The sequence below is a fragment of the Passer montanus genome, unplaced genomic scaffold, assembly GCF_014805655.1.
Source record: "Passer montanus isolate IOZ18808 unplaced genomic scaffold, ASM1480565v1 scaffold38, whole genome shotgun sequence".
NCBI classification, from domain to species: Eukaryota; Metazoa; Chordata; class Aves; order Passeriformes; family Passeridae; genus Passer; species Passer montanus.
Window position 1 is genome coordinate 6,034,409 of NW_024368596.1, and position 8,665 is coordinate 6,043,073.

Below are 8,665 nucleotides of genomic sequence, written 5' to 3' on the forward strand. Positions count from 1 at the left end.
ACAAAATGAAAGGCCTTAAAACTGATTTGCTGATATGTCATTTGCTTGATGTCATCATTCTATAAGTGGGTTATGATTGTTCTCATGAATGCAAAATGATATGCAAATATATCCATCACGTCCTGCTGCTTCCCATTTTATCTGCCTCTTTCTTTCCTAGTCTTTTCTTTCCCTTCCCCCAGAGTCTCCCAGAAGCATTTGTCCCACTTGCATTTGTCCCAGCAGCATTTGAGAAGCATTTGTCCCACTTGCAAGGCCAGGGACAAAGGAAGTGGAAAGGCAAAGAAAACCACACTGCACCTCTTCTGACACACACGTGTTTTGTGATGGTTCGTGTCCCTGTCACATCGTGTGCAGTTTCACTTCTGCCCTTGAAAAACACCTGAAAGACCTTTGCCAGTATACATGGCAATGTGCCTTTCTTGACAATTTTTCTCTGGTTTTAGGAATCACAGAGAGTTTACAGTCAGCCATCCTCCCTCCAAGAGTGACAACTTCACAGTCCCAGGTGGTTTTGAGCAAGCAGGGCTGTCAGAAAGTCTTCCTAAAAACAAAGAGCAATTTGTAGCACAAAAACAATCAGTGCTCTCCCACAGAAAGGGAAATTTGAGTGGGGCTTTTCTCTCTTACTCCACACAGCGCTACACATAATCTTCAGGATCCCCATGCTCAGGGTGAATCCCAGCTCAGAAGTGATGGAGTTTGTGCCTAGAGGTGGATATGGCAAATCTGCCCCGGGAGGCTGGTGAGGGCTCAGAGCTGTCTCCTGCTCTCCTGCTCTGCCCACCCAGAGGGTTCCAGCACCACGGTGGTGCTGGCAGGGCCCAGGGCTGGCTGGGCTGGGGCTGCCTGCAGGTCCTGTGCTGGCTGCTCCCAGTCAAACAGCACAGATCCATTCCTGCCATCAGCCTGGCTGCCCTGAGCCCTTCTGCCTCGGGCTGCAATTCAAGCTGCTGAGACATCAGTTCCAGCTTGAAAACAGCAGATCAGCTGTACACTTACTGCCATTAAAGGCCTTCAATTGGTTTAGAATTGGAAATGAAAAAAAAAAATCGACCACGAAAGACCAAGACAGAGTTGTAAACAGCTGAATGCAAATTACAGGGTGAAGCTGAACTCATCATGGTGTCGCTTTAGGACCCTGCAGTGCACTCCCACAACACTGTCCCTTAGCAAGGGACACAGGCTGACTCTGCATGGTGACCAAATTTTAATGCACTGTCAAATTGAGAAACGTGGCTTTGAAATACTGGATGTCTCTTGAATAGCATTAGGTCTGTTTTTATAATGTAGAATCAACGGATTTAAAGCTTTAAAACAAAACTGAACTGCAGAAACTTTGGGTATTCACACAGATCTAAGATCTGTGTTGTTAGTAATTATTAATATGTGAGTAACCTGCTACATGACAGCAAAGTGAATATATACTATACACATTTTTTAATATATATAAGTGTATCTATAGATCTATATTAGGCCTGTGAGCTACAATTTCATTTTGTAAAGAAGCCACCCTGGAGTGACCCAATTTTCTGCAGTTCCTAAATTTCACTCTACACTGAGAATATTTACCTTTCAAACCCACCAAACAGTCATTGGGTAAAATTCTATTAATAATTTTCTCACAAAAGTCAGAACCCAGACTGCCATTCTTCCAGGACAGCCTGAGCCCACCAGCCATGGTCCTTCCCTCCCACCTGGTACAAACAGTGGCTCATCTTGTGAGGGAGTGATGGACCAGTGCCCTTCCTCAGTCTGTCAAAGGAGGGCTGGATATTTCCCTGTGTTTTCCCCAGTCTGCCTGGGAGATCAAAGCTTTTTGACTGTACTCTACTTTGTGAACCCTTAAATATCTTGTTATGAACTGGTTTAACACAGAAGACCAAAGAAAGCTAAGCCTCTGTGAATAAAATTGATTGGACCCAGAAAGGTTCAAAATATGCCCCAAAACGTGATTAAAACTAAATGAGGTTAGATATGAGTGTCAAAAAATTGATATACTTTACTTGATAGCAAAAGAGGGAAAGCAAGCTGTGGTCTCCACCCCGGAGGTGCTAAGCTTGATCCGTCTGTGAAGGAGTTCTTTCTCCCCAGACCTGAGTTTCCTTTCTTCTCTCCATCAGCCAGCAGTTCAGGGCCTCAGTCAGAAGGCCTCTTCAGGGTGTGGTGGTCTTCTCTGCAGCCTTTGCAATGCAGTTTTGGTATAATAGGCATGCAGATGCCTACATGAAGATTTTAAAGACATAAATTATAGCTTTCAGTCTCTGACATATCTTCTGAAGAGCAGACCAGCTCACAGGGAACACAACCAAAGGTTCATTGATTTGCTCTCCTACCTACCTTTCATGGAAGGGTGGAGAGGGAGGAACTCACAGCAGAAGGATCACAGAAGTCTGGAAGAAGATGATGAAGTCACCAACTCTTTCTGCTGCCATGAAGAATCGGGAGAGGGAACTCTCAGCCCCTCAGCATCTCAGGTCTGTCAGGGGACCCACACATGTGGTAGCCATGAAACTCAGAGAAAACAGTCCCAGTTCCAGTCCCAGTTGAGCATCATTAGCTGGACACTGGTATCACAGGGACTAAACAATTCTCATATAGAACTTTCTTCTGAAACATTAGCCATCGACAAATGTCTTTATCTATATGAATTATGGAGTATTATTTTCTTTTTAATTGCATTGATTTACACTGAAAGCTTTAACCATCAGCCTAATAATTATCGTAAACCGATTTGTCATCAGGAATGCAATAACCATTATTGGAGCCAGCGCTTACAGGGAGGTGTTTCTCCTGCATCAGAGGAACTAGAAGGAAATAAGAAGCTACACTTAAAAATGCCAGAGTGTGCACCCAGGTTGCTGCAGGGAAAAATTGTGTGAATGATTGCCAATAAATGTGATGGTAGGAAAAAACCCTTCAGAGCCAGCAGCAGTGTTTATTTATGGAGAAATGCCCCGATGGTGGCCAGGGGCTGGTACCCACCCTCACAGACCTGGCTGGGTCAGGGGTCACCCTGCTGCCCTCACACCTTCTGCAGGGCTGTTCTGCAAGAGTGTTGAAGGGGACCTGTGTCCCAAATGCTCCTCCCCAGAGCTGAAACCAGGGAATGGCAAGTGTGTGGCCATGGTTTGTGTGGTTGCTGGTGGCACTGCTGCCTTTCCGCCCTGTCACCCACTCCCTCTTCCCTTGCTCACAACTGCGATGACATTTCTGCTCACAGAGAGAACTCCAGCAAATACCTTTTGGAAGGAAACTTCACACTGCTCCAATCCCTTCTCTTAGAGGTCTGACTATTTAAAATCAGCACCAAAAAAAGCCTGGCTGGAGGCATGGAAAATTTTAGACAAAGCAGTTTCAGCCTCAGGCAGCTCCCGGACACCCTGACAAAGGGAGAGCAGCAGGAGACGCGTTCCAGGTGGAGCTGCTGGGCTCATCCAGGGGGACAGCCTGCAGAGAAGGTGGGAACCGTGTGTGCCCTGAGCCCCCAGATACCTGTGGGAGTGAGGAAGAGGCAGCAAAAGAGAGAGCTGAGACAGGGTTTGAACGTTGTGAACTCCTGCGCCAGCCAGGTGCTGTTGCACACCTTATCTGTGAGGGATCTCCCACAGCCCGTCCTGGAGCCGGCACCCGCAGCGCCCCGGCCTCGCTGCCCTGCCCAATTTCCACTCCACGCCCGCTTCAGCACAACGTGCTTCGTGTGCAGAGATCTTGAAATGCACACGGGGGTTTGTAGGGGCGGGATGAAAGCCCGGCGTGACTCAGGACAGTGATTCAGGAAACACGCGGGGCAGAGTGCTCAGCCTGTGACAGGGACACCCTGAGAGCGACAGCCCCTGCCCTGGCATCTCCCGTGGTGTTCCTTCTCCAGCAGGGAAGCCCCTGCATTCCACAAATCCATTGACGCCTCAGGATTTTCATTTGATTCCCCTGAAAGCTGCCCCGGGCTGCCCAGCAGGAGGCTCTGGGACTGGGGCTGTGATGCGACGTGAGCTGGGTGGAAGCAGCAGCCCAGGAGCCTCTTCCATGGGGCTGGGGCCTCCTGCCTTCACCACAACATTCATTTCAGCCTCCAGCCTTTCATATAAAGGATCATCAAACAATTTATAGGAGGTGTCAGCTGCAGGCTACAGCCAAAAGGAAGGTTTATTTAAGACACCGCGTGGATTGTTATACAAGATCCTGATGGATTATTCCTATCTGAGAATTTACAGATACTGCAGGAGCATGGCCAACAATTTGGATTAGTTGAGATTGAACTCAGACTGGGTTGCTTTTCCTCCCTTAGGAAATCTCAGCCCTAGGTCTACAGATATTTTTTTGAAGGCAAGATGTAGACAAAAACAACTTTTACACTTTCCAGCAGGCACCTGAAGTACTTTCCCATCAATCACCTTTGCTATACAGAGGCAGAAGTGTGAGCTACTTCATTAAGAGCCCTCACACATATCTGGGTACATTTACATATTAATCAGACAGCTGAGCTGCTAATCTTTCTATCTTATATGCTTCTGTAACCATTAGTCAGAGCCAGGTGCTGTTAAATACTCCAGGTACCACCAAGTGCTCTAAAATCAAGACGAGTGTGGATGACAGGGAAAGGCTCAGATTTACAACGCTCCTGTAGAGCCAAGCACTGTTAGCTCTGCCAGGGTAACATAAATACACACATCTCACACCAGGAGCTTCAATCCACTGGGGGCACTGAGCGAGGTGAGGCATTCCCACTGCCAAGAGACTTCAGTGATTCCCACAGAAATGAAGGCTGGTTCCAGTTCTGCCTTCTGCAGGCTCTCTGCTGCTGTCTGAGCAGCACTGGGCACCTGGCATAGGACCCTGGGAATACAGGAAGACAGAGAAGCCATCTCCCTCCAGCCCTGATAGCCCACAGCCCAGCCCTGCTTGTCTCCCAAGGGCAGCAGCTGCCCCACATCTTACCCAGGGCTCAAGTGGGGTGGGAGAACTCAGCCCCAGTTCTTACCACAGAATCACAGACTTCAGACATCATCTTCTTCCAAACCCCTGCTATGGGGATGTCTTCCTTGAGAGCAGGCTCCTCAGGGTCCCATCCAACTGGAATGCTTCCAGGGAGGGGGCAGCCACAGCTTCTCTGAGCAACCTGTGCCAGGGCCTCACCACCCTCACAGGAAAGAAAGAATCAGTCTTTCACAAAGTTCAGATGGTTTCCCGGACTTAGTTTGGTCCCTGGTTAAATCAGTCACAGCAGAAGTGGATGACACAACGAGGGATGTGTGGGAACTGCTCTGAAGTCAGCATTTCCTGAGCTGGACTGACCCAGAACACCACAGAGGGTGCAGTCAGTGGCTCCACAGCCAAGCTGCTGCCACTGTGGTGCCCCAGCACCAGGCTCAGGTACAGCACAGCAGCTGCTTGGTTTTCTGATTAACCTGTTCATTTGCCATTCCAGCAGCTGCCAATCCACATCCTCAGCTTCCCTCTCCCTCCCTCCAGCTCCTCTCACCCAGCTCCCACCTGCCTTGTGTGGTGCTGAATTAAATCCTCTCCATCCTCCAAGAGCAGGCAGCGTTGTGAGGTTTAACCTGTGGGTGTGAGGTTTAACCTTTGGGTGTGAGGTTTAACCTTTGGTGCTGCTCCTTGGCACTGCTGCCACAGGGGTCCAGTGTGAGCAGGGCACAGGGACAGCCAGTGCCCAGTGGTCACACACTGACAGCTGCAGACCACACAAAAACCACAAATACCTGTAACTGCCTTTGCCAAGGAAGTGATCTGTGATACAGCTTGCAGAACTATCACAGTTTACATTTCCTGGGCTTTAGTTAAACGAAAGAAAAACAATGTATGTGGCTTTGGTGATCACACAGGCTCTGCAAAGCACTCTGATCTTCCCCGCTTTGGGCCTCTGAGGTTTCTTTTACCACTTCCTCCAGATTAAAAGGATGGAAAGGTCAGCCAGATCCTGATGAACAGCTTCATGCTTTTGCCATGGGACACCACCTGGGTCACCTGCAGCTCTCAGCACTCACGGTGGCACCAGGCTGGCCCTGCTCCTGGCCCCAGCACAGACACTCAGCTGGCAGCACTCTGAACTCCTGCTGCTGCCCTGGCACCCCAGCACCTCTCCCTCACGTCCAAGCAGCCCCTCAGACCCCACCAACAGCTCTGCCCTGCCCTGCCACCCCCGCAGGACGGTGCTGAAGCACAGGGATGCTTTGGGGACCATGAGCCTCTACACAATCTGTTCCAGACCTGTGATCAGAAGTTCTGCCAGTGGATGTGGTTCTTAGAAGGGAGCCTGGGTGCCCCACTGCTGCCATTGGAGCCCATCCCAGCAGCTGCTGCTGTTCCCAGGAGCTGCTCCTCTTCCTCACCCCATAGGAAGGTGGATTTTGGAAACCACCAGCAATTCATGCTCTGTGTCTGGAGAGCCTGCACACAGCACTGGTGCTTTTCAGCCAGTGGACCTCTCCTCCATTTTTAACTGCTTTTTATAATATTTTATTGATTGGACCCATCAAACTATTTTATTGATTGGAAATATTTCCAACCTCTGCAGTCTGGGCATAAATGTTAAAGAGGAATGAGGGGACAGAGGCTTTACAATGGCTCAGCCTTGAGTCTGGCTGAACACCCACCCTGGCCCAGTGGCCTCGCTTGACCCAGGCCAGAGCTGGGAGAAAGGAGATGGCTGGGGCACAGTAACATGTCTGCATTTCTGCCTTCCAGACAGAGGCACAAGTACAGCAGCCCTGTCAGAGCTGAAATAGAGCCTTGCCCGTGACTGACCCTGTGTAGGGGTGCTCAGTGGAGGAGGAGGGGTCACAGCCAACACAGCCTGGGACACTTCCAGCAGCTCAGAGGTGGAAATAGGGTGAGGCTGCTGTCTGAAATACCAGCCTGACACGTTACTGGAACCTCAAATCTCACTGGTCTCATCAGGAGGCAGATGGAAGCTCTGCCACTCACGCAGCCCTGCCTCACTGCCCTCAGCCACTGCCTTGCTGCAGCATCCCTGTGGATGCCAAGAGTGACACGGAGGGTCAGGCTGGCCTCTCTCCTGGGATGCAGCCCAGCAATGCCTGCTTTGTCTGGCTCAAAACAGAGGGATGGGCCCAGGCTGAGAGGGGCACAGCTTGCTTTTGGGTCAGGATTATTTATTCATTATTACTTATTCATAATTTTTAAAGGAGTTTTACAGCTCGGTTCTGATTTCTGGCATCTGCCTCTCCTATGAGCATGTGAAACACCACAACAAATGCAATGGGGCAAAACCTCCAGTCCCTGAAACACCAAACTGCTGAATGATGGTTGCACTTACCACACTTACTCAGGGCAGAGCATCTCTGTTCCTTGCAGAGCAGCAGCAGCAGGCACTGCCATAAGGAAAAGCTGGTTACACCAGAGAGGAGGTGGGGATGTGGAGATTTTCATTTCACACACGAACCATTAACAAATAAATAAAAGAGAATACAGAAAGCATTTCTCATAGAAAGCCCAACTTTCTCATGCTAGATTTTTTGCCTTTGCTGTGGTTTATTGGTTGTTTGGTCTAAGCAGTGGAAAGGACCTGTCTTAACTGAGCCATGCTTTGGCTGCTGCTTCATTCTGACAGCATTTATTGGTATTTTCCTATAGAAACCTAAGGTCACACAAACAAGACACTGAGGATTTTCCATGGGACAAGGCAAGACAGGCAACAGAAAGCCCTTGGTCTTGCTGTTGTATAGGGAAACAATGCTTCCACCTGGATCCTACAGAGTGGATTTCGAGGCCTTTTCTACCCCTCAAGAACAGATTGCCCCTTTCCTGCAGGAAAGCAAAGCTGAGTCCTTGCTCTGATTGAGGAAACCCTTGTTCTGTCACTGCAGGCTCTCAGCAAAAGCCCCTCCCCAGCCACAAGGTGCTGTAGTGGAACCTCCTCTTCTGAGGCTGAACAGCCCCAGCTCTCAGTGTCTCCACAGGGGAGGGGCTCCAGGCCTCTGAGCATCTCCCTTTGGTTTGTTTTTTCTATCTGGGTGTGGGACTTGCCTTCCTCTGTCCCCTCCTGTGAAAGGAGGGAAGGGAAGGCTGAGCTGCAGCTTCCTTGGGAAAGCCAGGCTTGAGCACGAGGGGGAACAAATAAAGGGATTAAGAGAAGTTTAACTGGTTTTCTCTCCATCATATTTGCACTCCAAACATAAATAAGTTAAAGATGCTAATGTTGGACTTCATGGCTTGCAAATACAGCATGGCTGGTGTGCAGTGCTGGGCAGAGGGCTCAGAGCTGCTGCTGCCACTGTGCCCAGACACTTCTTGCTCTTCCTTGCAAGCTTTGATGGCAGCTGATGCTGCTCTGTGCCTAAAATATTTTAAATGGCTAAGCCACCCCAAATGTCCTGGCAGGGAACAAGTGTCTTGCAGAGAGATCACACTGCTATTTCTGGACTGTTCTATAAATATGCCTTTTGTCTGGAAACCACCCTCAGAGGCAGAGGCCAGAGCTCTGCCCGCACCTCACCTCTCCTCTTTGCAACTGGCCTCCTTTCTTCCCTAAGCAAAATTTCTGGATTAAAAACTGTTTTTCTCCAGACACAGCTATTGAGGGAGCCTCCACCCAGTGCCTGAGTGTGAGCTGCAAGGCTGAGGTGCACTGGGGACAGGGGCTCCTCCTGCAGGGCTCCCTGGGGCAACTTCAGCACCTTCCCCG

At 49.6% G+C, this 8,665-nt stretch overlaps 1 long non-coding RNA gene across 1 annotated transcript; it reads right to left on the reverse strand.

Annotated features, from left to right (window-relative positions):
• Window positions 1-1,991: 1,991 nt before the first annotated feature.
• On the reverse strand, window positions 1,992-6,086 carry LOC120506241. Its single transcript, XR_005628460.1, has 3 exons — window positions 4,982-6,086; window positions 2,341-4,836; window positions 1,992-2,222 (listed from the first exon to the last, which is right to left on the reverse strand). It is a non-coding gene; the product is annotated as an uncharacterized LOC120506241 (long non-coding RNA).
• Window positions 6,087-8,665: the final 2,579 nt, after the last annotated feature.